The sequence below is a fragment of the Cherax quadricarinatus genome, chromosome 20 (genome assembly GCF_038502225.1).
Source record: "Cherax quadricarinatus isolate ZL_2023a chromosome 20, ASM3850222v1, whole genome shotgun sequence".
Lineage (NCBI taxonomy): Eukaryota > Metazoa > Arthropoda > Malacostraca > Decapoda > Parastacidae > Cherax > Cherax quadricarinatus.
The window spans coordinates 19,680,216-19,708,101 of NC_091311.1; the positions used below are offsets into that span (position 1 = coordinate 19,680,216).

General features: G+C 42.9%; 1 long non-coding RNA gene across 1 annotated transcript in view; it reads left to right on the forward strand.

The window, feature by feature from the left end:
* Positions 1 to 21,638, forward strand: part of LOC138853008 (uncharacterized) — a 61,375-nt gene extending 39,737 nt beyond the window's left edge. The window contains exons 2-3 of the long non-coding RNA XR_011392245.1: positions 21,126 to 21,241; positions 21,362 to 21,638. This is a non-coding gene — a long non-coding RNA (uncharacterized lncRNA). The remainder of the gene's footprint in view (positions 1 to 21,125; positions 21,242 to 21,361) is intronic.
* Positions 21,639 to 27,886: the final 6,248 nt, after the last annotated feature.

Below are 27,886 nucleotides of genomic sequence, written 5' to 3' on the forward strand. Positions count from 1 at the left end.
TCTGCCTCTCTCTCTCTCTCTCTCTCTCTCTTTACACAGGGTTTGACAAGGTTAAGGGTCCCTAGCTTTATTGACAAGCTATTTACAGGTTAAGGATTCCTAACTTCATTGACAAGGTAAGAGCTGTTACCTACATCAGCTCATTTGAAAGCATTTTTATTGTTACAAGACAAACAAGTAGGGAACAGGATGAAGTTGGAGCCATCTGTGGGCCAGCATTTTCATTTGATCAACTGACTTTATCTCGTTCTCATCAGCAGCTATACGAATGTGTTCCAAACTCGAGTCATCCTGGGTATATATGATCTCAGATGGAGTGATGTTCTGGAGAAGGGTACAGCCAGAGTGAAGTTGCTGCTTTCTGCCCGTCTGCCCGTCTCTCTCTGTCTGTCTCTCTCATTCTCTCTCTCTCACTCACTCTCACTCTTTTTTCTTCTTCTTACACAGAGTTTGACAAGGTTAAGGATCCCTAGCTTTATTGACAAGCTATTTACAGGTTAAGGATTCCTAACTTTATCGGCAAGCTAAGAGCTGTTACCTACATCAGCTCATTTGAAAGCATTTTTATTGTTATAAGAAATACAAGTAGGGAACAGGATGAAGTTGGAGCCATCTGTGGGCCAGCATTTTCATTTGATCAACTGACTTTATCTCGTTGACATCATTATGCTGTACGAATGTGTTCCATACTCGAGTCATCCTGGGTATATATGATCTCAGATGAAGTGATGTTCTGGAGAAGGGTACAGCCAGAGTGAAGTTGCTGCTTTCTGCCCGTCTTGTGGCATAAAAGCTTGTTTCACGCTGTCCTCGAAGTGAATCCAAGTGTGGTACTTTGACAATATTGGCCTTGTACATAACAGTAAGGCCACCCATATCCCTCCTATGTTGAAGGCTCTGCTGAAATGACAGATCTATCCAGGATGGGTCCAGGCGAGAGATGAGACGTCTTGCTCTGTTCTCTACTCTGTCAAGAAGTCGCAGATGAGAGGGGGAGGGTAATCAAACCAAGAAAGTGGAGCATACTCAAGGTGTGAGCGTACTTGTGCCTCGTACAGAATCTTGCAACCCCTACTGTCAAGTAGATGCGAGATACGGCGAAGTGCTGTAAGCTTCCTGGCTGCCTTGTTTGCAAGATTTACAACATGGTTCTTCATGGTTAGTTTGGAGTCAAATTTCACCCCAAGGCTATCAACTTCTTCTCCAGGTGCCAACACCCTCCCATTCATCCTTACTACTGCACCAGCATTACCATCATGGTGCCTAGAGACGATCATCATTTGCGTTTTCTCAGGTGCAAATGTTACTTGCCATCTATTTCCCCAAGCTGATATAGCTCTCAGCTGGTGATTGATGTAGCTTAGAGCAGCTAGCATTTCTTCTCTTGGATAAGTGAATGTCAGTGTACAGTCGTCTGCATATGCTTGTGATTCTGGGATGAGATGAAGAAGGTCGTTGAAGTAGACATTCCATAACAATGGACCCAGCACGCTTCCTTGTGGAACACTTGCCCCAATAGGATGTCTTGCTGATTCCGTTCCATTGAGAACTACACTTAGAGATCTACCATGAAGGTAATCACTGAGGAGACAACGTAGAGCCTGCAATTCCCAGTGCTTGAAGTTTTGCTAAGAGGCCCTGGTGCCACGCCCGGTCGAAAACGCCAGCAATGTCCAGTGCTACCACACAGCTGACTTTGGATTCATCCAGTCACTGGTGCCACTTAGTGGAGAGGTTTAACAACAGATCAGCAGCAGAGTAACCTTTCCTGAAGCCATATTGACGATCACAAAGTAGTGAGTGATAGTCAAAAAACTCTGTCATTTGTCTTGAGAATATTGTCTCAAGGATCTTACCAGTGATTGACAGGAGTGACACTGGTCTGTAGTTGCTGATTTCTGCTCTGCTTTTCTTTTTGTGAACAGAGACTACATTTGCCTCTTTCCGTAGAGAGGGCAATTTACACTGTACTGGGCAGTACTGAAAGATGCGAGTTAGAGGTGCTTCCAGCTGGTCTGCACATCTCAGCAATCTTGGGCTCAACTTGTCTGGGCCCACAGCCTTTTCTTGGTCAAGTGATTTAAGAAGGAAATGCACCTCCTCCTGCCTTATTGTCACCACTGAGAGTTTTGACACAGTTCTTGCAGTTAGCCAAGGAGGGTCCCTTGCTGGATCAGTAACTTGCATTTTGGTAGCAAAGTGTTCAGCAAAGAGGTCCGCCTTCTCTTGACTACTAGTAGAGGTGGTCCCATCCTGTCGATTTAGAGGTGGAATGAGTTCATCAGGCAGATAACCTTGTCTGTCCTTTACCAGGGACCACCAGGTTTTGGAGCCTACCCTACCTGATGCTAGCTTTCTTTTAGTGTCCACCTCCCATTTAGCAATGGCCCATTTTTGAACGTCACCCATATGCCTACAGGCTTGCGTGTGCAAGTTCCTGTTATAGGTGGTAGGATGTCTCTTACACCTTCGCCATGCTTTGTACTTAGCAGTAGCAGCCTCTCTACAACTAAAGCCACATATTGCCGGTGAGGAATGTGTTCTTGTTGTAGATTAAGGATGTGTCCAGTGAAGGCTTTCACTTGGTTGTCAACATCCCCTTGGAGAAAAGCATTCCAATCGGTGGTGGCGAGCTCAGAGCAAAGGGCTGGCCAATTACCTCTTTCCCATAGCCAGGTTGTGCGTGTGGACTCCTCACCTCATTCTGTTGGGATCTTAAGTGTCGTAAACTCTCTCTCTCTCTCTCTCTCTCTCTCTCTCTCTCTCATCCCACACTCGTGTAATGACAAGTGGAACTTGGAGTGGCAGTCAATCAGCTTAGTATATAGTAGTAGCAGCAGCAGGTCTGAGGGACCAGCATCAGGGATGCACCAGGAATATCATCAAGATTAACAACCAGCCGCACCAATGGGAAAATGCTCTCTGGCTCTTGCTCTCTTGTTGAACCATTAATCAGGCGCTACATCATCTGGGGAGCTGTAAAATTCCAAGGCAGGGATGAGGAGGATGATACAATACAAGCGATGGTCCAGGCTGTGTGTGTGTGTGTGTGTGTGTGTGTGTGTGTGTGTGTGTGTGTGTGTGTGTTAGTTACCATTCTGTCCTAGGGACATATCGATTAGACACTAGGCCTGCTGTATATATATATATGTGTGTGTGAGTGTGTGTATATGTGTGTGTGTGTATATGTGTGTGTGTGTATATGTGTGTGTGTGTGTATGTGTGTACTCACCTAATTGTGGTTGCAGGGGTCGAGACTCAGCTCCTGGCCCCGCCTCTTCACTGATCACTACTAGGTCCTCTCTCTGCTTCCTGAGCTTTGTCATGCCTCTTCTTAAAACTATGTATGGTTCCTGCCGCCATTACTTCACTTGCTAGGCTATTCCACTTCCTGACGACTCCATGACTGAAGAAATACTTCCTAACGTCCCTGTGACTCGTCTGAGTCTTCAGCTTCCAGTTGTGACCCCTTGTTTCTGTGTCCCCTCTCTGGAACATCCTATCTCTGTCCACCTTGTCTATTCCCCGCAGTATCTTGTATGTCGTTATCATGCCTCCCCTGACCCTTCTGTCCTCCAGTGTCGTCAGTCCGATTTCCCTCAACCTTTCCTCGTACGACATTCCCCTGAGCTCTGGGACTAGCCTTGTTGCAAACATTTGTACTTTCTCTAACTTCTTGACGTGCTTGACCAGGTGTGGGTTCCAGACTGGTGCTGCATACTCCAGTATGTGCCTAACATACACAGTGTACAGTGTCTTGAAAGATTCCTTATTAAGGTATCGGAACGCTCTTCTCAGGTTTGCCAGGCGCCCGTGTGCTGCAGCAGTTATTTGGTTGATGTGTGCCTCTGGCGACGTGCTCGGTGTTATGGTCACCCCAAGGTCTTTCTCCCTGAGTGAGGTCTGTAGTCTTTGTCCACCTAGCCTATACTCTGTCTGCGGTCTTCTTTGCCCCTCCCCAATCTTCATGACTTTGCATTTGGCAGGGTTGAATTCGAGAAGCCAGTTTCTGGACCACATGTCCAGCCTGTCCAGGTCTCTTTGCAGTCCTGCCTCATCCTCATCCGATTTAATTCTTCTCATCAGCTTCACATCATCTGCGAATAGGGACACTTCTGAGTCTATTCCTTCCATCATGTCGTTCGCATATATCAAAAATAGCACTGGTCTTAGAACTGACCCCTGTGGGACCCCGCTCGTCACAGGCGCCCACTGTGATACCTCTTCACTTACCATGACTCGTTGTTGCCTCCCTGTCAGGTATTCCCTGATCCATTGCAGTGCCCTCCCTGTTATATGCGCGTGATCCTCAAGCTTCTGCACTAATCTCTTGTGGGGAACTGTGTCAAAGGCCTTCCTGCAGTCTAGGAAAACGTAATCAACCCACCCCTCTCTCTCGTGTCTTACTTCTGTTACCTTGTCATAAAACTCCAGAAGGTTTGTGACACAGGATTTGCCTTCCATGAACCCATGATGGTTTTCATTTATAATCTTGTTCCGTTCCAGGTGTTCCACCACTCTCCTCCTGATAATCTTCTCCATGACTTTGCATACTATGCATGTCAGAGACACTGGCCTGTAGTTTAGTGCCTCATTTCTGTTTCCTTTCTTAAATATGGGGATTACATTTGCTGTCTTCCATTTCTCAGGTAGTTGTGTGTGTGTGTGTGTGCGTGCGTGCGTGTGTGTGCATGGGTGTGCGTGCGTGTGAGTGTATGTGTGTGTGTGTGTGTGTGTGTGTGTGTTCGTGTGCGTGCGTGTGTGTGTGTGTCTGTGTGTGTGTGTGTGTATTCACCTCACCTAGTTGAGGTTGCAGGGGTCGAGTCCAAGCTCCTGGCCCCGCCTCTTCACTGGTCGCTACTAGGTCAGTCCCTCTGAACCGTGAGCTTTATCATACCTCTGCTTAAAGCTATGTATGGATCCTGCCTCCACTACATCGCTTCCCAAACTATTCCACTTCCTGACTACTCTGTGGCTGAAGAAATACTTCCTAACATCCCTGTGATTCACCTGTGTCTTCAACTTCCAACTGTGTCCCCTTGTTGCTGTGTCCCATCTCTGGAACATCCTGTCTTTGTTCACCTTGTCAATTCCTCTTAGTATTTTATATGTCGTTATCATGTCCCCCCTATTTCTCCTGTCCTCCAGTGTCGTCAGGTTGATTTCCCTTAACCTCTCCTCATAGGATATACCTCTTAGCTCTGGAACTAATCGTGTTGCAAACCTTTGCACTTTCTCTAGTTTCTTTACGTGCTTGGCTAGATGTGGGTTCCAAACTGGTGCCGCATACTCCAATATGGGCCTAACGTGCACGGTGTACAGGGTCCTGAACGATTCCTTATTAAGATGTCGGAATGCTGTTCTGAGGTTTGCTAGGCGCCCATATGCTGCAGCAGTTATTTGGTTGATGTGCGCTTCAGGAGATGTGCCTGGTGTTATACTCACCCCAAGATCTTTTTCCTTGAGTGAGATTTGTAGTCTCTGGCTCCCTAGACTGTACTCTATCTGCCGTCTTCTTTGCCCATCCCCCAATCTTCGTGACTTTGCACTTGGTGGGGTTGAACTCCAGGAGCCAATTGCTGGACCAGGTCTGCAGCCTGTCCAGATCCCTTTGTAGTTCTGCCTGGTCTTCGATTGAATGAATTCTTCTCATCAACTTCTCGTCATCTGCAAACAGGAACACTTCGGAGTCTATTCCTTCCGTCATGTCTTTCACAAATACCAGAAACAGCACTGGTCCTAGGACTGACCCCTGTGGGACCCCGCTGGTCACGGGTGCCCACTCTGACACCTCGCCACGTACCATGACTCGCTGCTGTCTTCCTGATAAGTATTCCCTGATCCATTGCAGTGCCTTCCCTGTTAACCCTGCTTGGTACTCTAGTTTTTGCACTAATCTCTTGTGTGGAACTGTGTCAAACGCCTTCTTGCAGTCCAAGAAAATGCAATCCACCCACCCCTCTGTGAGTACATGGTGTACAGGGTCCGGAATGATTCCTTACCAAGATGCCAGAATGCTAATCTTAGGTTCACTAGTCGCCCGTATTCTGCACCAGTTATTTGGTTGATGTGTGCCTTATGAGATGTGCTCGGTATTATACATACTCCAAGATCCTTTTCTTTGGGTAAGGTTTATACTCTTTGGCCCCTAGACTGTACTCCGTCTGCGGTCTTCTCTGGTTTTCCCTGGTCTTCATGACTTTGCACTTGGTGGGGTTGAACTACAGGAGCTAGTTGCTGGACCAGGCTTGCAGCCTATCCAGATGCCTCTGTAGTCCTGCCTGAACATCCTCTGACTGAATTCTCATTAACTTCACGTCGTCTGCAAACATTGATACTTCTGAGTCTATTCCTTCCGTCAAGTCGTTAACACATACCAGAAACAGCACCGATCCTCGAACTGACCCCTGTGGAACCCCGCTAGCCACAGGCGCCCACTCTGACACCTCATCATGTGCCATGACTGACTGATACCTTCCCATCAGGTATTCTCTGATCCATTGCAGTGCCTTCCTTGTTATGCCTGCCTGATCCTCCAGCTTTTGCACTAATATCTCGTGTGGATCTTCTTACAGTTCAAGAAATGGCAATCTATCCCACTCCTCTTTCTCTCTCTCTTGTCTTACATGTGTTACCTTGTCATAGAACTTAAGTAGGTTTGTGACACAGGATTTCCCGTCTCTGAATCTGTGCTGTTTATCGTTTATAAGCTCGTTTCTTTCTAGGCGGTCCACTACTCTTCTGATAATCTTCTTCACGACTTTACATACACTACACGTTACTGACACTGGTCTGAATTTTAATGCTTCGTGTCTGTCTCCTTCCTTAAAAATTGGAATTACATTTGTTGTCTTTCATACCTCAGGTAGTCACCCTGTTTTAGTAGATGTGCTGAAGTTTGTTTTTCGTGGTACACAGAGCGATTTTGCTCCTTCTCTCAGGACCCATAGAGAGATGTTATCCGGCCCCATCGCCTTTGAGATATCTAATTCGCAGTGTACTCAACTAATTGTGGTTGCAGGGGTCGAGACTTAGCTCCTGGCCCCGCCTCTTCACTGAACGCTACTAGGTCCTCTCTCTCCCTGCTCCATGAGCTTTATCATACTTCATCTTAAAGCTATGTATCGTTTCTGCCTCCACTACTTCACTTGCTAGACTATTCCACTTCCTGACTACTCTCTGACTGAAGATATACTTCCTAACATCCCTTTGACTCATCTGAGTCTTAAACATCTAGGTGTGACCCCTTGTTTCTGTGTCCAGTCCTTGGAACATCCTGTCTCTGTCCACCTTGTCTATGCAGTATTTTGTATGTCATCATCATGTCTCCCCTAACCCGCCTGTCCTCCAGTGTCGTCATGCCGATTTCTTTTAATTTTTCATAGTAGGACATTCCCCTTAGCTCTGGAACTAACCTTGTCGCAAACCTTTGCACTTTCTCTAATTTCTTGACGTCCTTGATCAAGTGTGAGTTCCAAACTGGTGCTGCATACTCCAGTATGGGCCTGACATACACGGTGTACAGTGTTTTGAACGATTCCTTGAACTATTCTCAAGTTTGCCAGGCGCCCATATGCTGCAGCAGTTATCTGCTTGATGTGTGCTTCCGAAGACGTGCTCGGTGTTATACTCACCCCAAAATCTTTCTCCTTGAGCGAGGTTAGTAGTCTTTGGCCGCCTAGCCTATACTCTGTCCGCAGTCTTCTTTCCCCTTCCCCGATCTTCATGACTTTGCATTTAGCAGGATTAAATTCGAGGAGCCAGTTTGCTGAACCAGGCTTGCAACCTGCCAAGATCCGTTTGTAGTTCCACCTGATCCTCATCCGTTTGAATTCTCTTCATCATCTGCAAACAGGGACACTTCTGAGTCTATCCCTTCTGTCATGTCATTCACATATACCAAAACCAGCACTGGTCCTAACACTGACCCCTCTGGAACCCCACTCGTCACAGGCGCCCACTCTGACACCTCGTCATGTACCATGCTTGACTTGGCTCTTGCAAACAAAGAATCACTAATTAATAATCTTGAGGTTCATGATGAGCTTTGCTCTTCCTTGATCTTCATGGCTTTGCATTTGACGGGGTTAAATTCGAGAAGCCTGTTACTGGACCAGGTGTCCAGCCTGTCCAGGTGTCTTTGAGGTTCTGCCTGAACCTTATCTGATCTAATTCTCCTCATTAACTTCACATCATCTGCGAACAGGGGCACTTCTGAATCTATCCCTTCCATCATGTCATTGACATATACCAAAAAATAGCACTGAGCCTAGGACCGACCCCTGTGGGACCTCGTTCGTCACGGGTGCCCACTGTGATACCTCATCACATACCATGACTCGTTGTTGCCTCCCTGTCAAGTATTCTCTGATCCATTGCAGTAACCATCCTGTTATACATGCCTGATCTTCTAGCTTCTGCACTAATCTCTCGTAAGGAACTGTGTCGAAGGCCTTCTTGCAGTCCAAGAAAATGCAATCAGCCCACCCCTTTCTCTCGTGTCTTACTTCTGTTACTTTACCATAAAACTCTAAAAGGTTTCTGACACAGGATTTGCCTTCCATGAGTCTCTGTTTGTTGGCGTTTATACTCTTGTTCTGTTCCAGGTGCTTCACCACTCTCCTAATAATCTTCTCCATAACTTTGCATACTATACACATCAGTGACACTGGTCTATAGTTTAGTGCCTCTATTCTGTCTCTTTTTTAAAAAATGGGAACTGCATTTGCCGTCTTCCATACCTCAGGTAGTTGCCCAGTTTCAATGGATGTGTTGAAAATTGTGGTTAGAGGCACACACAGCGTTTCTGCTCCCTCTCTAAGGAACCACGGGAAGATGTTGTCCGGTCTCATTACGTTTGAGGTATCAAGGTCCTTTAGCAGCTTTTTCATCTCCTCAGTTGTGTGTATGTCATCCAACACTTGTTGGTATATTCCTTGTTGGTGTCCCCCTCTGTTCTTTCTTCCCAGAGGCCTTCCTGTCTCTACTGTAAATACTTCCTTAAATCTCGTATTGAGCTCCTCGCATACCTCTTGATCATATCTTGTGAGTTCCCCACCTCCTTTCCTCAGCTTGATCACTTGGTCTTTAACTTTTGTCTTCCTCCTAATGTGGCTATACAGCAGTTTCGTGTCAGACTTGACTTTTGATGCTATGTCGTTTTCATACTGTCGCTGGACCTCCCTCCTTATCTGTGCATACTCGTTTCTGGCTCTTCAACTAATCTTCTTATTTTCCTGATTCCTTTGCCTCCTGTACCTTTTCCATTCTCTGGTGCACTTAGTTTTTGCCTCCCTACACCTTCAGGTAAACCAAAGACTCCCTTTTATCTTCCTATTATTTCTGTTGCCCTTGGGAACAAACCTATAGTCTGCCTCCTTGTATTTTGTTGTTATATATTCCATCATTTCGTTTACTGACTTTCCTACCAGTTCTCTGTCCCACTGAACTTCTTGCAGAAATTTTCTCATACCTGCGTAGTCCCCCATTTTATAGTTTGATTTTCCTGTTACCCTCTCCACTTGTAACTCTTACTGTATAATCAAAACTCAGAACCAAGGTCCAAGGGGCCTCTCATATGTGATGTCCTCAATGTCTGAAGTGCTCAGGGTGAACACAAGGTCCAGTCTTGCTGGTTCATCCACCCCTCTCTCTCTGGTACTGCACCTGACATGTTGATGTCTGAGTTTTTCCAGTACCACATCCATCATCTTGGCTCTCCACGTTTCGGGACCCCCATGTGGCTCCAGGTTTTCCCAATCAATCTCCCTGTTGTTGAAATCGCCTATAATCAGTAACTTTGCTCTGCTGGAGTGAGCTCTTCTTGCCACCGCAGCCAGTCTGTTGTTCTCTTCGTATTCTCTTTTGGCCACCTGCAGTTCTGTTGTGGGTTATACATCACTGCAATGGCTACCTTATGTCCCCCAGACTGAATTGTACCTACTATGTAGTCCCATTCTACAGCCTCGTCCATGCCTTCTATTTCCTCAATTCTACATCGGTTGTTTATGAGCAGTGCAACCCCTCCTCCTTCTCTACTCCTATCTTTCCTCAGGATCTGATATCCCGGTGGGAAGATTGTCTCTCTTATTGTCTCAGTGAGTTTCGTTTCTGTGACTGCTATGATGTCTGGGGACTTTTCATTGATTCTTTCATGCCACTCCTTATATTTATTCGTTATTCCATCTGCATTTATGTACCAGACCTTCAGCTTCTTTTGTATCACTGTGGTCCTGGGAGAATATTGGGGTTGGGGGAGTAGGAGTCCTGGAGAGGGCCTATGGGGGGTTGTGGTGTGGGTGGGGTTTTTGATGAGGGGTGGGGGCAGAGTGCCCATAGGGAGCTGCTGTAGGGGTGAGGTTTGTGATGTGGGAGGTGGTGGTTTAGATAGTTCTGTTATGTTGGGGTTGTCGTGGTTGGAGTCCTTCTGCGGGTGTTTCTGGAGGGTGTGTTTGTCCTTCCACCTGGGTTTGGGTCCTGCTCATCTTCATCATTGTCTCTCGTTCCTCCTCTCGTCTTTGTACCCTCTCTTTCAGTATCATCCTTGCTTCTTGTGTTCTGTCATGATTGAGGTACACTCTCTGGAACTCTGGTATGTCCTTCAGTCATGCTTTCTCATGTAGAAGCCTGGTTCGAGCTGATTCTTCCTAGAAAATTTCTTTGACAAGCCGTTTCCTTCCACTCGTAAACCACCCAATTCTCCGAAAAATTGTCACCTGGGTCATGTCACTCTCACCTATTGTTTTCATGATACCTTCAGTCTCTTTTTCCTGCTCTTGTTTTCTTTCATTGTAGGTGACCCCTTCAACTTCTTGGAGCCTGTAGACAAAAACTGACCTCTCCCTTTCCTCCTCCCACTGTGTCTCCCTTTGCATCCTCTGAGGTGTTTTAGTTCCTTCCACTGAAACATTCCTGCTTTCAATCCCTGCCGCTGATGAAGCCTCTATGCTCAGTGAAATGTCTTACATGCTCAGCTGTTTATTGCCACTGCAGTTGTCTGTTAGAGTCTGTGCGTATGGCATACCTTCATTGTCTTCAGACCACTCATTTGATCTTAGTGTGCTCCTCGTCTTTTCCTGGGCCCCACATGGATATGATAGGGCCTTTGCATACAGCTTAGCTCCTTTTCTCCCTTCAGTCTACTTGTCTATGATTGACAGAAAATCCTGATGTCGTGTCTGTACTGTCATTTGTCTCTCTAGTCTGTTTCAGGTTTTTTAGTTCCTCTTCTAAGCAGTGTATCTTATCTTCTGCTGCTAAGACTTGTAGCCCCCACTTCCTGCTTTCTTCAGCTTTCCTCTCCTCCATTTTCTTGCCAAGCTCTTCTAGCTTCCTTCCCCACTCTTCCTCCCTTTTTTTGAGCTTTAACACCCAATCTTCCCTCCCAGATTCTTCCCTCCCAGGTTCATTCACCAGACCTCTGGTTCTCTGCCCTCTTGGGTAACCCATTTTTTTTATTTACCACAGAAAGAAGCTTATGTATTTTCAGAGTGTGTGTGTAGGGGTAAGGACGGAAAAGGCTAGGGGAGGTAGAGAGAGAGAGAGAGAGAGAGAGAGAGAGAGAGAGAGAGAGAGAGAGAGAAAGGAGGGTGTGTGTGTGTGCTCATCTCTTCAAACTCACTTGTTTGCTGTGTTTAATAGATGTTATCCTCATAGGCACTGCCATGCCTATTAATAAAAAATATTTATGATGCCTTCTTGCACCATCTTTCCATCAAGGTCATTTCTGGTGCTATATGTTCCATGATGGACCCGATTAATGTCGCATTTAGGGCCATGAATGACTCTAAATTGAGAATTCTGATGGCTACTTTTTGATTTGCCAAACGAGCTGTCACTGCAAAATTTTCTATACTAGGCTTGTGTGTGCCTCTGGCGATGTTCTCGTAATTTAGCTTATCCAAAGCCATTCTCCTTTAGTGAGAGTTGTAATATTTGTCCCGAGAGTCGACTCAATTTCCGTCTTCTTGTCATTTTACCTGTTTCATAAGCTTGCCTTTGCTGGTGTTGATTCGATTAGCCATTTATCTGACCCGTCTTGCAGTATTCCTATGTTACTTTGTAGCCTTTACTTTTCCCCATCAGTTTTAATTCTCCTCATTATTTTTGCATCGCCTGCAAACAGGGATACATCTGACTCAATTTCGTTTCGTGTATCATTCACATATTAGAAGTAGTGCTAGTCCTAATACTCATCTTTGCCAAAACCCACTTGTTACAATGTCCCATTCTGATGGGCTAAAGTCAAATTTTCTGCTGTTTTACAAGCTCCTCGAGATTTTTATCCCAGACTCTTTTATTAAATGACTTCCTGCGCTCTAAGAACTTGCAGTCCACTACTCCTTCTTTTTATTATCTCACTTCTGTTACTTTGGCGTAAATAAACCAGGTTATAAAACAAGATTTACGGTTTCTAAACCAGTGCTGGTTATTTTGTAAACACTTCTCTCCAAGTGCTCAACCACTCTGATTATGTTCATTTCTTAAATAGTATGCACGTCTGTCATGCTAGCCTGTAGTTTAATGACTCCTGTTTGTCTCATTTCTTAAATATTGGACCTACATTGCTTGTCTTCCAGATAATTGACAATTCATTTCTTCCCATTTTGTGTGTGGCATACAGTACCTGATGAGGTACTCTTTACAGTCGATTATTTGGTGTTGTGCCTTACCATTTGTTGTTCCTTATTCAGTCTTATTACCTGATCATTTACTGTGTCTTACTTTTGAAGTGGCCGTGCAGCAGACTTTCTTTTGAAGTGGCTCCAGTCTTGTTCATGCTACACGTGCGTGGTACAAGTTGGGGTTACATGTGTTTTGTGTCACTTATTCCCCTCGTCCTTATCATAACCAGTTTCAACTATGAAATGATCCTTCCCATGGATTTAAAAATGATCCACTATATATTGTTTTGTCAGCAAGGTCGGGATCACATTACCTCAAGATACTTCTATTTCCGCAGTTAATTAACTTTCTCCTTTTATAGCTCGTTTTTGTACTATCTGTTTGGTGTTGTATTACATTCAAAGTGAGGGGGATTATTTTGAAATGTATTTCGTTTGGATACATTTCACTGAGCACTAAGGATTTCTCTTTGGGAGATTTTTATTGTCCCATACATTTTTCACATTCCCTCACATTCACATTTTTCACATTCCCTCAGACTTCCACGAATAACTTTGTTTTTTTTCACTTTGTCCCTCTTCCATCAGTCGCTTGTTGCTGTTTTTTAACGTTTTACTGTGGTGGATATTATTTTTCACAGACTTTTCAGTCGCTAATTACCGTCCTGGCATTAGAAGCAGATCAGAAAACTGCCTTCACATCAGGTCTTTCGCTTATACCTGCTCTTCGGGCTACAGTCAAGCTGTGTGTACTCACCGGGTTGTATTTACCGAATTGTTTGTGATGGTTGAGACTTAGCTCCTGGCCCAGTTTACTAGACCACTTTGACTAGCATCACTGATTTCTGACCTCTTGGGTCTTACCGTATTTACAATTTAAACTGTGTATTGAGTTTGCCCGCACCACTGCCTCATCCAAAGAAATATTTCTTTACAGCACTGAGGTTAATATATGTGTCTTCAGCTTTCACCTGTGTTCCCCAGATCCTGGCCCTCTTACTGCAATCTCTTCCTTTCTTCACTGTCAGTTCCTCAGTATTTTATACGTGGTAGTCATATCCCCCTTTGTCCTCTAATGTTAGGACGTGAGGTTTAGCTACTTCAACGTCTCCCCATTCCTTTCAGTTCTGGTACTAGTGTTGTACCCTGGATCTTTTCGCGCTTTTAAAGTATCTGGCCAGGCATTGCGCCATGCTGGGGCCACGTATTCAGTGATTGGCCAAACTTACGCCATATAAAGAGTTCTCAAGGATTCCTTGTTTTCGATTCCTGAACGTTGTTCTGAGGTTTGTTAATCTTCCATATGTCACTGCCGTTATACGGCTTAGGATTAATTTAGGCAATATGCTTGGTGTTATATTTACTCAAGGTTTTTTCACTCTGATGCTTGCAACCTCTCTCCCCTTATTCTGTACACAGTACTGTACACAGTGTCCGGCATTCCCTCTAATACTCCTAAACGCATAACGTTGCATTTGTTTGGTTTGAACTAGAGAAGCCACTTATATGACCTCAAACAATACCACGGGTGGAGTTAGAACCCACCATCAGAGAGTCATAAAACTCCAGACCGACCCGTTACCTACTGGCCGTCGATCTAGAGTTTTATGAAGCTCTGATCTCGGGTTCTAGCCCCATTCGTGGTATGATTTCGTGAGATATATGACTTCATCTGCAGTCGGTTGAAGTCTCTCTGGGGGGTTTGACTGTCTTCTTCTGTTCATATTTTTCTCACTAGTTTTACATTATCATCAGTGACACATGGGAATCCATTCTCTCTGGCAGGTCATTCACGTAAATTAGAAACAGCAGAGGTTCTAACGCTGATTACTGCAGAACCCTACTTGTTTTTTCTCTCCCATTCTGACATCTTATCTGCATTATATCATTTATGTACTCTCTAACCTAATGGAGACCTTAGCACACGCTTGCGCGCTCCTGTGTATGTCTGTGTTTGTGTGTGTCTGTGTGTGACCTAGACACAGGCAACAAGCTGGCCTAGACACGCATTAGAATATGACTTAGCTACACACAGTAAGGTGGTTTAGACACAGATTACCATTGAGAGACAAAGGTAAAATGGCTGCTTACACAAGAGAAGCGGTTACCTAACAGGTAAATAAGGCTAATTTGGTGGAAAAATCAAATTAGATTAGTCGAAGAAGACCATATAGGATATAAGGGGCGAGGGTAAATGAAGCAGAAACGGTGATGGAAAGAGAAAGAACAAAGGGATTGTGAAAGGATGAAGAAAAGTCTCTAGCAAAGATGCTCTATGAAAATGAACAGGCTAAGGAGATGATAAGAGAGACAGCAAGAGAACTGATAAAGACATACAAGGAAATATGAAGTATGGAAATGAGAAGAAGAAAAAGGGATGTCACTGATTATCTATGGACTCCAGAAGGCTGAAGGGGATCCAGGAAGCAAAAGATAGAACAACAAGGAACATAAGACCTTATCTATCACTGGGTGCAAAGAAAGAGATGTTAACAGAGAAGGAACAGCTGAGGATCTACTTGAAAAACCATCAGCCAAGGAGAGAGGAGACATAACCAACAAAACTGGACCTAGTGTTTACCTCAAGTACATTTTACATAAGTGAAACAGAATATGAGAGCCACCTGTACATTAACGAGAATACAGTACTGAGCATTAAGTATATTGTGGAGCTAAAAATAAAGGGAAGAAAAGCAGGTAAAGTGCATAAGAAGCTGGACTTTATATTAGAGAATTCCTATATGCATTGCTGTGGAAAAGACACAGTAATGGGGAACCTAGCTAGAGAGAGATAGGTGTTAAAGATTTTTATACCCAGAAAAAAAAGTGGAGAAAGCAATTACAAAGAGAGTTCTTTGTTCAACTACAGACACTAAAAGAGAAAAACATGAAAGAATCTAAAATCTACTAACAGAGAATTTAGAAGACTGGCCGAAGATGTATATGCATGGGTAAGGAGGGAGGTTAAGATATAATTTGAGTATGACATTGTACAAAGGCCAAGCCGGAATCAACATTGTTTCTCACCACATCAGTAGAAAGATGACAGTAAAAGGCCAGGTTATCTGAATAAAAAAAGGAGAACTCACGAAATATGAAAAAGAAGTCGGTAAAGTGCTGAACACTCAGTTTTAGGTCTTCTCAGAGGAAACAGGAGCAGTAACAGAAATCCTCGGTAAAATGGTACACTAACTCGTACTGGACACAATGCACACAAAAGGAAAAGAGGTCAAGGAACCTTTGATGGAACTGATAAATTTTCAAGGCAATGAAACCTGAAAAGGGACCACTGTGAACTCTGCAAGAGGGAACGGAAGCAATTGTCGAAACATTAGCTGATTATTATTATAATCAAAAAGAAGCGCTAAGCCACAAGGACTATACAGCAAAACATTAGCTGAGATATTTAACGAATCAATGGACACGGAACAGTTGCCAGAGATCTGGAATATAGCGAATGTAGGCTCGATATTTAAGAAAGAAGACAGAAAGAAAGCGTTGAAATACAGACCAGTTTTAAAGTTATGCATTCTTTGCAAGGAATTGTAGAACATACTACGAAGGAGAGTGGTACAGCATTTGGAAAGTGATTTCATAAATAAGGACCCGCACAGGTTTAGATATAACAAATCTTGCCTTATTAACCTGTTGGAATTCTATGAAAACCTAAGAGATGTAAGACACGAGAGGGAGATCTGTTGACTGCAAGAAAGCATTTGATATTGTACCCACAGAAGACTGGGCATGAATCGAAGACTACCCTAGGGAAAGGAAGCAGAGAATGGTGTCAGGGAAGAGATTTCAGAAAGGGGAAGAATAACAAGTGGAATAACGGAAGGATCAGCATTAGAACCGGTGCTTTTTGTTACATCAAATATAGTATCCCTCCTTGCTGACGAACTAAAACTAACGAGAAAAATTATAACAGATGAGGACAGCGGAAGACCGCAAATGGATCTAAAGTCTTTGGCATTTTGCAAGATTGGTTAGATAAATAGTTGTTTGATTTCATCTCAGAAAATACATGATTATGAAGTTCGAGGAAGGGACAAGAAGACAAGACAGGGAAAATAAATTTGGGGAGAGTGGCTGCTTGCCTCAGAAACAGAAAGATCTTGGGGTGAGCATAGTGCCTGATACATCACAAAAATCTCTGCAACCAATGCTCGTCTGGCAAATCTAAGATAATCCTTTAGGAATTTCAACAAAGAGTTATTCAAGATTCTTTATGCAACATATGTGAGGCCCATCATATTGTATGCAACACCAGCATGTAGTTCACACCTAAAAAAGCGCGTTACAAATTTAGATAATATGCAGAGGTATGCAATGAAATTTGATTCAGAGCTACAAGGAAATGCTAACAGAATTTAATCAACTGGCAATGGAGGACAGAATAATCCAAGGAAACATTTGAAACATGCAAATTTCTTAGAAAAATTGATAGGGTAGAAAGGAAGAGGCCGTTACAGGAGCAGGTACTCTGGTGGCGCAGCTGGAAATAAGAAACAGATGAAAAATAGAAATGTCAGGAAATATTTTTTTTATCCTCAGTGTGGTGGAGGAGGAGGCAAGTTCCACACAGGGTGTTAAGAGAAACTATGATAGTACCCTTTAGGTAGGAGGAAGTGAATCTGGAGCAGCCAGAAGGTAAAACTGTTTACCTCTCAGAAAATGAAGATTTGAGCCAGTTTGCACATTTACAAGAACAGAGTGGGTGTGCTGAAGATAAAGGCAATCATACAGATTATATTAAAAACTCAGATTGTTGCAAGAATTATTTGAAAATCGTTTTAGTGATTCTGCTAAAGAAGAAGACTGTATACTCACATTTATAAACCCATTTATAAAAACATTTATAAAGGTAAGCAACATACAAAACAAACTTATTGATCTGGAAACAAATTCATTATGGAAAATGAAATTTGATGAGCTTCTCTCAGTCCCAAATGTTTCTGACATAATTAATTTCTGGCGATTATTACCCTTTGAACTAAGAAACTTTGTGCTCTGTTATATTGAGGTTGTGATTATCTTATTAAAATTTGAAGAATTATCTGCTGCTCTCAGTAACTAATTTAACTCCGGACATTCTATACAAGCTTGACGAAATCAAAGAAGACTCAGAAAGTCTCATTAAAGTTTATCTTGTGTTGATACTAAACTATTTTATGTAAAAATTCTAAATATGTTCATATTAATATATTTTTAAAGAAATGAATGGAGGTAAGTGTTGTAAGGCGCATCTGAACGAGAGTGAAAAAATTGGCGCACGGAATACACAAGGTTGGCTACCTATGGTCTATGACAGTAATAACGAATGTTTCGCTACCTGTGAAATTTAGACCTTTAAGGCAGGGGTCTCCAAACTGCGGCCCGCGGGTCGCATGCGACCTGCCACAAGGTTACATGCGGCCCGCGGGTCACATAAGACCTGCCACAAGACTCAAGAAATCGTAATGACACGATTGCTAATAAACCATACCCCCGGCCGGGATTGAACCCGCGGTCATAGTCTCAAAACTCCAGCCCGTCTAGTGGCTAACGCGACGGGCTGGAGTTTTGAGACTCTATGACCGCGGGTTCAATCCCGGCCGGGGGTATGGTTTACCTGCCACAAGGTTACATGCGCCCTGAGGGTCACATGCTTCCCACAGCTTAAAACATTTATAAATAGTAAACTAATAAACCCTCATTTTCAGTCATTTAAAGGTAAATAATCTGGTGCTTGTAGCATTAAGTACGTCAAAATTTGTTCAATTTTTAGTTCTAATCTTTCAAATTTGTTCAAATTTTAGTTCTATATCATATAAAATATACCTTTCATTTATGGAAGGTAAAAGAAAAAGAACATGCTGACTGAGTGCGACTTATTTAATGAAGAATGAGGTATAAAGTACTTCTTTGTACAAGCAGGTGATAAAACCTTGTGTATCGTATGCCATGAAACTGTTGCAGTTTTGAAGAGTACAATGTACGTCGGTACTGTGAGACCAAACATAAACCAGAGTATTCCCAGTTCACATGAACACAACGTTCAGGTAAATCTGAATGGATGCAACGTAGGTTGCTTTCCCAACAAGGTTTCTTTACTCAGAAGAGAACTAAAAATTAATCCTAACCCAGGACCAGTTACAAAGTAGCTTATGTATTGGCTAAAAGAGGAGAGTCATTCACCGATGGAGATCTGATCAAAGAATGTATGACGGAAGCAGTGGGAGAGTTACGTCCAGTAAAAGCGATAGTCCTCAGTCTTGCTCCAAATACTGTTGCTCATAAAACTGAGGATATAGTAAGCAATATATTTCATCAAATTGCAGACAAAGCACGAAGTTTTCAGTTTTATTCTCTCACTTGAGAGTTCGAATGATGTGAGTGATACATCACAACTCTTAGTATTCATCATTAGCATCAATACGTAGCTTGTACAACACAGGAAACGGAATTGCAAAAGACTGCATTAAAATATAAGTTGGAGTGGAATAAACTGCAATGCGTGACAACGCATACAGGAAAGAATATGTCTGGGGTGAAGAAAGGTTTGGTTGGACAAATCAAAGGTTCTGTCAAGGTTCTTTCAACTCAGACAGGAAATTGATTTATTTCTCACGGAGAAGAATCGACCCGAACCACTTTTATCAAACAATGACTGGCTTTGGAAATTGGCATTTTTTACAGACGTTACAAGATATATGAATCAGTTGAATCTGAATTTGTAAGATGAAACAAAATTTATTTTTGAGCTATTCACGTATGTCAAGGGATTCAGGCAAAAATTGATGGTATTTGAAGGACAGGTGAAAGTTTCTAACTGGGTTCATTACCACATGTTGTGAAAAATTTCATGAAGTAAGTAAAGCAGAATTTCCGTTTTCATATGCATCAGAAATCTTTAATGATTTGCAAAAACAATTTCAGAAACGATTTTCTGATCTTGATGGAAAAACAGGGGAAATAAAGCTGTTTCAGAATCAATTTAGCTGCAGAGCTGAAACACTCCCAAGTCAGTTTCAAATGGAAATTATTGATCTTCAATCAGATGACATACTGAAAAAAGTATGAAGAAGGAAATCAGATTCAGTTTTATAAATCTTTATAACCTGAGCGGTTTCCAAATTTGAAGAGATTTACTTGTGGTTTTTGCTATAATATACCTTTGTGAACAAACATTTTAAAAAATGAAGTATGTCGTGTCCAAATATCGCACAAATTTATCTGATGAGCATCTGAAGTCCATTCTAATAATTGGCACCTCAAGCTTGAAACCTCAGTTCAGCAGTATTTTGTAATTAAAAACCCAGTGTCATCATTCCCATTTATCTTGTACAGATTAATCTGCAGTTCAGTAACTGATTATACTCTCAGAGAACTGGCTTATGTTTACCATTTTTACTCGCTATGCATCATTTCTCAATGTAAACACGGTGTTGTTTCTGCATAATTGTTACATTTTCTCTTGTTCTAAATCATATGATGGTCATTACAAAAAGGATCCAAATAAAACTTATTCATTTATTTAAATTTTATTCAGTAAAAAGTTTGGAGACTCCTGTTTTAGGGGACTGCAAGCCCGTGTTTCATTACCAGTTAAAGCTCTAATGTGATCCCAAAAGGTCTTAATTTTGTGGAGGTATATGGAACAATATGCAACACCCTAAAATACCATTAAAAAACACACTTAAACACCATAATACATCACCCTAAAACGCTATAATATAGCATCCTCAAACACCATCATACAACCCCTCAAAGCATCACAACAAGCTCACAGAAACGCCATAATACATCAGCTTAAGACACCATAATCCATCACCCTAAAATGCCATCATACAACACCCTAAAACACCATCATACAACATTCTAAAGAAGTAGTCTCCAGCCTTTTAGTATGAAAGGGCCGATTTGAAAAGTTTAATTTAAGGAGGATCACATTTTATAATGATGAGAAATATTATACTTATAGTATTATAATATGGTAAAATAATTATACTGAGAGTTGTATAATGTAACACAGGTAATTGGTTCAAATTCTGTTTTAGAGAGAAATACTGTATTTTAATTTCATTACATATCTGAGAGTAAGGTAAATAATGTCAGCTCTATAATGGAAAGATAAATAAAATTTTAATGTAATTACTAATTATTGATAACAAATATGATAAATAAGTTCCATTATTATATGACAAAACTGTAATGCTTACGCAAGGTTTTGGCGTGAAAGGGCTTTAAATACTTTGTAGTTGTTGACACTGTGAAGTGATACATAAAAGTGAATTCATGGTATCACGTGAGGGTCGCATCCTCGCCCAGGAGGAACACCTTCCACCCGCCACAAGATTTTATGCATCCCGCAACATCTTGAAATATTTTTAAATAGTAAAACTAATAAACCCTCATTTTCAGTCACTTAAAGTTAAGGATTTTGTTGCTTGTAGCAAATTATATGCCAAAATTTGTTCAAATTTTAATTCTAATATTTTCATTTTTCGGATATGCCTTCAGTTTGGAAGGAAAAAGGGAAAAGAGCAGTGTAGAGTGAGTGTCGCGTGTTTAATGAAGAATGGGGCGTAAAGTACGTCTTTGTAGACACAAGTGATCAAGTTCTGAAGGAGTACAACGTAAGTTGGCACTATGAGACCTAACATAAACTACGTTATTCCCAATTCACAAGAACACAGCGTTCGGAAAAATAAATGCAACACAGTTTTTTTTTCCAACAAGTTTTTTTTTTTACGCAGAAGAGAGCTGAAAATGAGACGAACCAGTACCAGTTACAAAGTAGTTTATGCGTTAGCTAAAACAGCCAAGCCATTCACCGATGGAGATCTGATCAAGGAGTGGATGATGGAAGCAGCGGGAAAGTTATGTCCAGAAGCAGCAAATCTGTTGATAATCCTCAGTCATGCAAATTAATCTTGTTCCAGCTTTTCTCATCTGCAGTTGAGTAAATCATTATACTGACTGAGCTTTGCCATATGTCTGACATTTTTACTCACACACCATTTCTCAGAATAAGCACAGTATTGTTTCTTCATAATTGTCACAATTCTCTTTTGTTCTGAATCACATCATATTGATTACCAAAAACGATCCAAATAAAACTTATTTATGCATTTAAATTTTATTCATTCTTTTATATTTATATATAAGACTGATTTTTTTCTTTGGCCCTCGAAAATATGTCAAATATACGATGTGGCTCTCGCAATAAAAAGTTTGGCGACCAGTTCCCTAGAGCATCGTAGTAAACAAACAATAACGCCATAATACATCACATTAAAACACCACAACGCAACACCACAAAAGAAAATACAAGAACCAAACACAATAAAATAAAACCCCACAACGCAATACGTCAAATACAAAACAAAATAATAACAAAGCCTAATAGAGCACAATACAGTATAATACAATACCACATAATAAAACACAACATAATACACCTCTATAATACAACATTTCATAATGTGACAAAACATCATAATACAAGAACATAACATAAAACATCACGACATATAATACAGTAGCACAACATAATACAATATACTAAAGTACAATGCAACATAATACAACAACACAGCATAATACAACATAATACAGCACAATGCAACATAATACAACATAACATCACAGTACAACAATAAAAAGCAAAATATAGTGCAAATACTACTCACCAGTTTGGTCTTCACAACAGACCAGTTTGGTCTTCACAACAGACCAGTTTGGTCTTCACAACAGACCAGTTTGGTCTTCCCGAGAGAACAGCTTGGTCTTCACGAAAGACTAGTTTGGTCTTCACGATAGATCAGTTTGGTCTTCACGATAGATCAGTTTGGTCTTCACGATAGACCAGTTTGGTCTTCACGATAGACCAGTTTGGTCTTCACGGGAGAACAGTTTGGTCTCAGTGTTAGCTGTTGAGAGACGTGATAATTACCCAGGCACCAGACTCAGTCTGCCAACATGTCGAGGTAAATCATTGTCAAGTGAGGCGGAAGAGAGGTGCATGGTGGTAGTCTGGTTGTAGTGTGGTGGTACTGGAGTGGTTATGTTGGATTAGTGTAATGGTAGTATGATGGTAGTGTAATGGAAGTGTGATTTTAGGGTAATAGTAGTGTGGTAGTACTGTGATGGTAGTTTGGTGGTAGTGTGATGGTAGTGTGGTGGTAGTGTGGAAGTACTGTGGTGGCAGTAGAGTGGTGGCAGTAGTGTGGTGGTATTAGTGAAGTGGTAGTGTGGTTTTAGTATGGTGGAAGTGTGGTGGTAGCATGATGGTATGATGACAGTAAGATGATAGTGATGGTATTGGGGCAGTAGTGTAATGTTAGTGCGGTAGTAGTATTGTGGTAGCCTGATGGTAGAGTAGTAGCAGTGTGATGGTAGTATGGTGTTAGTGTTGTGGAAGTGTGATGGTAGAATGGTAGTAGTGTGATGGTAGTGCTATGGTAGTGTCGTGATAGTGCAGCGATAATATAGAGGTAATGTAGTGATAGTGTAGTGTAGTGCAGAAGAAGTGTGGTAGTGGGGTAAAGATGATAGTGTCTTGGTAATTATAGTGATGATAGAGTAGTTGTAGTATTGTGGATGTGTGGTCTTAGTATAATGGTAGAGTGGTAGTAGTGTGGTGGTAGTGGGGTGTAAGTGTGGTGGTAGTGTGGTGGTAGTGTGGTGTAAGTGTAGTGGTAGTGTGGTGTAAGTGTGGTGGTAGTGTGGTATAAGTGTGGTGGTAGTGTGGTATAAGTGTGGTGGTAGTGTGGTGTAAATGTGGTGGTAGTGTGGTATAAGTGTGGTGGTAGTGTGGTATAAGTGTGGTGGTAGTGTGGTATAAGTGTGGTGATAGTGTGGTGGTAGTGTGGTGGCAGTGTGTTGTAAGTGTGGTGGTAGTGTGATGGTAATGTGGTGGTAATGTGGTGTAAGTGTTGTGGTAGTGTGGTGTAAGTGTGGTGGTAGTGTGGTATAAGTGTGGTGGTAGTGTGGTATAAGTGTGGTGGTAGTGTGGTGTAAATGTGGTGGTAGTGTGGTATAAGTGTGGTGGTAGTGTGGTATAAGTGTGGTGGTAGTGTGGTATAAGTGTGGTGATAGTGTGGTGGTAGTGTGATGGTAATGTGGTGGTAATGTGGTGTAAGTGTTGTGGTAGTGTGTGTGGTGGTAGGGTGGTGGCAGGGTGGTGTAAGTGTGGTGGTAGTATGATAGTGTGGTGTAAGTGTGGCGGTAGTGTGGTGTAAGTGTGGTGTGTGGCGGTAGTGTGGTGTAAGTGTGGTGGTAGGGTGGTGGCAGTGTGGCGTAAGTGTGGTGGTAGGGTGGTGGCAGTGTGGTGTAAGAGTGGAGGTAGGGGGGTGGCAGTGTGGTGTAAGTGTGGTGGTAGGGTGGTGGCAGTGTGGTGTAAGAGTGGAGGTAGGGGGGTGGCAGTGTGGTGCAAGTGTGGTGGTAGCGCAGTGGTAGTGTGGTGTAAGTGTGGTGGTAGTGTGGTGGCAGTGTGGCGTAAGTGTGGTGGTATTGGGGTGGTAGTGTGGTGTGTGGTGGCAGTGTGGTGTAAGAGTGGTGATACAGTGCTGGCAGTGTGGTGTACGTGTGGTGGTAGAGCGGTGGCAGTGTGGTGTAAGTGTGGTGGTAGAGTGGTGGCAGTGTGGTGTAAGTGTGGTGGTAGAGTACTCAAATAATTGTGGTTGCAGGGGTCAAGACTCAGCTCCTGGCTCCCTGGTGGCAGTGTGATGTGTGGTGGTAGAGTACTCACCTAATTGTGGTTGCCGGGGTCAAGACTCGGCTCCTGGCTCCCAGGTGGCAGTGTGATGTAAGTGTGGTGGTAGAGAGGTGGCAGTGTGGTGGTAGTGTGGTGGCAGTGTGGTGTAAGTGTATTGGTAGAGTGGTGGCAGTGTGGTGTAAGTGTGGTGGTAGAGTGGTAGCAGTGGGGTGTAAGTGTGGAGGTAGTGTGGTGGCAGTGTGATGTAAGTGTGGTGGTAGAGTGGTGGCAGTGTGGGGTAAGTGTGGTGGTAGTGTGGTGGCAGTGTGATGTAAGTGTGGTGGCAGTGTGGTGTAAGCGTGGTGGTAGAGTGGTGGCAGTGTGGTGTAAGTGTGGTGCTAGTGTGGTGTAAGTGTAGTGGTAGTGTGGTTTAAGTGTGGAGTAAGTGTGGTGACAGTGTGGTGGTAGTGTGGTGGCTGTGTGGTGTAAGTATGGTGCTAGTGTGGTGTAAGTGTAGTGGTAGTGTGGTTTAAGTGTGGAGTAAGTGTGGTGACAGTGTGGTGGTAGTGTGGTGGCAGTGTGGTGTAAGTATGGTGTAAGACTGGTGGCAGTGTAGTGTAAGTGTGGTGGCAGTGTGGTGTAAGTGTGTTGGTAAGTGTGAGGGCAGTGTGGTGTAAGTGTAGTGTTAGTGTGGTGGCAGTGTGGTGGCAGTGAGGTGTGTGTGTTGGTAGTGTGGTGGCAGTTTGTTGTAAGTGCGGTGGTAGAGTGGTGGGAGTGTGGTGTAAGCGTGGTGGTAGAGTGGTCGCAGTGTGGTGTAAGTGTGGTGGCAGTGTGGTGGTAGTGTGGTGGCAGTGTCGTGTAAGTATGGTGTAAGTGTGGTGGCAGTGTGGTGTAAGTGTCGTGCAAGTGTGGTGGCAGTGTGGTGAAACTGTGGTGTAAGTGTGGTGGCAGTGTAGTGTAAGTGTGGTGGCAGTGTGGTGTAAGTGTGTTGGTAAGTGTGAGGGCAGTGTGGTGTAAGTGTAGTGTTAGTGTGGTGGCAGTGTGGTGGCAGTGAGGAGTGTGTGTTGGTAGTGTGGTGGCAGTTTGGTGTAAGTGCGGTGGTAGAGTGGTGGGAGTGTGGTGTAAGCGTGGTGGTAGAGTGGTCGCAGTGTGGTGTAAGTGTGGTGGCAGTGTGGTGGTAGCGTGGTGGCAGTGTCGTGTAAGTATGGTGTAAGTGTGGTGGCAGTGTGGTGTAAGTGTCGTGCAAGTGTGGTGGCAGTGTCGTGAAATTGTGGTGTAAGTGTGGTGGCAGTGTAGTGTAAGTGTGGTGGCAGTGTAGTGTAAGTGTGGTGTCAGTGTAGTGTAAGTTTGGTGTAAGTGTGGTGTGTGGTGTAAGTGTGGTGGTAGTGTGGTGTAAGTGTGGTGGTACAGTGGTGCCAGTGTGGTGTACGTGTGGTGGTAGAGTGGTGGCAGTGTGGTGTGTGGTGGTAGAATGGTGGCAGAGTGGTGTAAGTGTGGTGGCAATGTGGTGTAAGTGTGATGGTAGAGTGGCAGCAGTGTGGTGTAAGTGTGGTGGCAGTGTGGTGGTAGTGTGGTGTAAGTTTTGTGGCAGTGTGGTGGTAGTGTGGCGGCAGTGTGGTGCAAGTGTGGTGGCAGTGTGGTGTAAGTGTGGTGGCAGTATCGTAGGGGTTCTTAAATGGAGATATCGAGGGTTGAAAGTAGACACATTTGTTGGATGGTTACGATATATTGTCAGACTGAGATGATGGGAACTGGAGCCCAGTGCCTTGCCTGTCTTCGCCTGGGTGTCTACGCCGAGTGAGAGCGGGGCAGAGGCACGAGCGTACACATGCGCATCCCGTGACGTCACACAAAGTCACAGGCCTACAAGGGATCTCCTATCTAAAGCACATGGATGATACTAATATGCTATGCTATATAACACAGGGATCAGCAACTATGCTGACAGCTCGGTCATGTTACGTATGTCGTCTCGACATACACTACTATCTATAGGCTGAAACAGGCAGGCGGATCTGGGCTGATTCTATACAATAACAAATTCATATATAACTTAGAACTAATGGATGGTATCATAATGGATGTTAACAAAATTAATTTTACGTAATGGATGTTAACGTAATCACTTTTAACGTAATGCATTACAAACTATAAGATCAAATCATTGTACAATATGGGTGGAATTGATCGATCGATCTGTATTCATGCACTCTACGGATTCTGAGGAAGAATAAATATATATATATACAAGGTGAAATTAACAGCAAAGGCATCTGGTGCGCACTCAGACTATTACTGTCAAATTCTCAGAATACGGAGGGAACGAGAACACGAAAAAAAATTCTGAAAAACTAATCAGTTAATAACAAACAGTTGACAATTTACTTCATCTCGAACATCTAGTTATACAGACTATGTACTTTTAAACCCAATTCTGCGAGGGTGAGGTTTACATATGCAGAATGGTTATCATCTCTGGGAGGATCGAATTCCTCTGCAATGGCTAACACATGCCTTGAATGAGGGAGATCTAAACGAGTATCTACAAAAGATTCTTGTGGATTTCTCAATACTTGCCGAGTACGCAAGGAGTAACGACATTCAGGTTGGTTATCTGATTGAGTATCTGAAGTAGAGGGTACAGAGTCAAGAGGATTTTCAGCATCTGTCATATTAGTCTGGGTAGCAATATCATCAACATCGCATACTTATTTCATATGATCTAAATGGGATTCTTTGTTCTTGCCGTACTAATTTCTCTAACCTTATACTTATTACCAGAGATATGTTCTACAACTCGATAAGGTCCAACAAACTTTTGATCGAGCTAAGGCATTTCGGATGTTTTGTTGAAATTTGTCAGCATTACTCTTGAACCTACTTTGACTTTTGATGGCTTAGCACGGCTATTAGTTACTCTAGTAAATTCTGCTGTTGATTTATGAAGTGTTTCACGGATTCTTCTAAAAACACTCTGAGCCATGCTGGTACGAGTTGCTACGAAATCATCAGGGTTGTAATTAGGTTTCGGAGTGGAATATAACAACTCATAGGGTAAACGCTTGTCTACACCATACAATGCATAATGTGGAGTATCACCTATGGAAGCATTGTAAGCAGAATTTATGGCACATTGAACATCTGGTATGACTTCATCCCAAGTTTCACTATTGGGGTTGATAGTGGCTCTCAGGACATCAAGTACCTTTTTATTGGTTCTTTCGGCTAACCCATTGCTGGCAGGATGATGAGGAACAATGGTGGATTTAGAGATCTTGTATAAAGTACACAAATTTTCAAGAATCTCATTACAGAATTCACCTCCATTATCTGTTACTAAGGACTTAGGGGTGGTATGCCTGCAGATAATGCGTTCTTTAAACGCTTTAGCTACTGTCTCTGCAGTCTTATCTGCAATAGGAACTAACTCACAATATCTGGTGAAATGGTCTACCATAACACACAGATGTTTGTTGCCTTGGAGGGAACATTTAAAATTGGTTAACAAGTCAAGGGCAACTCTTTCCCACGGTTCGCTAGTGGTTGGGTACACTTGGATTGGATTAGGACCATTGACATTTCC